General features: G+C 45.2%; 1 non-coding gene across 1 annotated transcript; it reads left to right on the forward strand.

The window, feature by feature from the left end:
• Positions 1 to 416: 416 nt before the first annotated feature.
• On the forward strand, positions 417 to 523 carry LOC115288787. The gene has a single exon (XR_003907189.1). It is a non-coding gene; the product is annotated as a U6 spliceosomal RNA (small nuclear RNA).
• Positions 524 to 1,886: the final 1,363 nt, after the last annotated feature.

Consider the following 1,886-nt stretch of genomic DNA (forward strand, 5'->3'; position numbering starts at 1 on the left):
CCTCTGGGAACCATCAGTTTGTTCTCTGTATTTATGGGTCTGTTTCTGCTTTTATTTGTTTGTTTCAAACATCTGGGTCTTTTTTTAATTTGAGAGAGAGAAAACATGTGAAGGAGAGGGCAGAGAGAGAAGGAGAGAGAATCTTAAGCAGACTCCATGCTTAGCACAGATGTGGGGCTCCATCCCACAAATCCGAGATCATGACCTGAGCTGAAACAAAGAGTCAGATACTCAACCAACTGAGCCCCCCAGGGGCCCCAAATATCTGGATCTTTTAAAGGCTTTTGGAATAACACAAAATTGTTTTGCAAAAGGGTCATACCTATTCACTTATCCACAAGCTGTTTATGAAGCTGCCCATTGTATTATACCTTCGCCAGCCCTAGGTATCTTTATTTAAAAATCAATAGCATTCTGTGCTCGCTTCAGCAACACGTAAACTAACACTGGAATGATACAAAAAAGATCAGCATGGTCCCTGTACACGGATGATGTACTAATTTGTGAAGAATTCCATATTTAAAAACAAATGAATAGCATCTCGTTTCTTTGGTTTATCAATTTTTATATTTATTATCTGGTATATTTTTAGGGTATTTTTTCTTAACAGAAACGATTCTGACACTCTGCTTTCCTACCTCAAAAGCCTGCGGGCCCCTGCATGTAGGACAAGGGTCCATGGAGCATAAAGGGGATGAGCACACAACATGAGAACCAGTGACACCATTTCCAATTAGCAACACAGTATCTGCGTGACCCTGGAGTGTCCCTTGATCTTCACGTGCACCCTCACCTACAGAGACAAGGAAACCAATACCAGCCCCCAAGAGTCATAATGAAGATTACATAAGATGCCCTTTGGAAGGAACTCAGTAGGGTATCGGTTATAAAATACACCTCTGGATCAGTTACTGTCGTGACAGCATCCATGACCTGTCATGAGAATAACAGCCAACGTTTAATGAGCCACCGACTACCTTCTAGTCACTAGGCACTGTGCTCAGCACTTTACTTGCATGAGCTCACATCAGCCTCACAACAGCATGGGACGGAGATGATACCATAATGTTTATTTAATAGATGAAGGGACTGAAGTGCAGAGAGATGAAGACACTCACCCAAAGCTCTACCACTGGGAAACAGCAAAGTTGGGTCTTGAACTTTTAACATGGGGCTTCATCCTTGCTCTTGGGCCTCCTCACCCCTGAGCCACATGGCAGTCTCTAACGTGCCATGCCCTTTCACCCCTGGGCCTTGGCTTGTGCTCACCCCCATAATGAATGGGCATTTCTTTCTCCCTGAAAGCACTCCCCACCCTTCAATATCTGACTTAAATATCCTCTTCTCTGTGGTCACATCAGCCTCCTTTTACCTGGTGTGTCATTGTCACTTACACTTTCACCCCCAAGGCACTTAGCCCATTGTCTGCGTGCTTGTGTGTGCACTTGCATATGTGCATTCATGTTGTGCTCACTCGCGTATCTTCCCTTCCAGCATGTGGACCTCTAATAGACTTCTATTGATTTTTCTATGGATCTCGAATTCCACGTATGATGCCAAAAGCCTACAAGGTGCCCGACATCTACTTGTCACATGAATGAACAGATGGTGGCTTTTCAGGCCCAGTGATGGGTGAGCAGGTGAGAGAACCAGACTTTCTGGAGGTTTCCACACAGCCACTCCTACCTGAGTTCTGTCTAGGGCTAGTCCCATAATAAAATAGCCTCTTCCTTTCTCATTGGCCATTGCCCCCACCTTCCGTTCTGGGTGTAAATGCTTATGGCCAGCAGCTATACCCCCAGGTCTTCCTGAGAGCCTCAACTACCCACTTTGAGGTTTGCCTTCCTGTTGGTTGTGCAGGGGACTGGGCTGCTTCTTATCAGCTG

Source organism: Suricata suricatta, chromosome 3, assembly GCF_006229205.1.
Source record: "Suricata suricatta isolate VVHF042 chromosome 3, meerkat_22Aug2017_6uvM2_HiC, whole genome shotgun sequence".
In the NCBI taxonomy this organism is placed as follows: Eukaryota; Metazoa; Chordata; class Mammalia; order Carnivora; family Herpestidae; genus Suricata; species Suricata suricatta.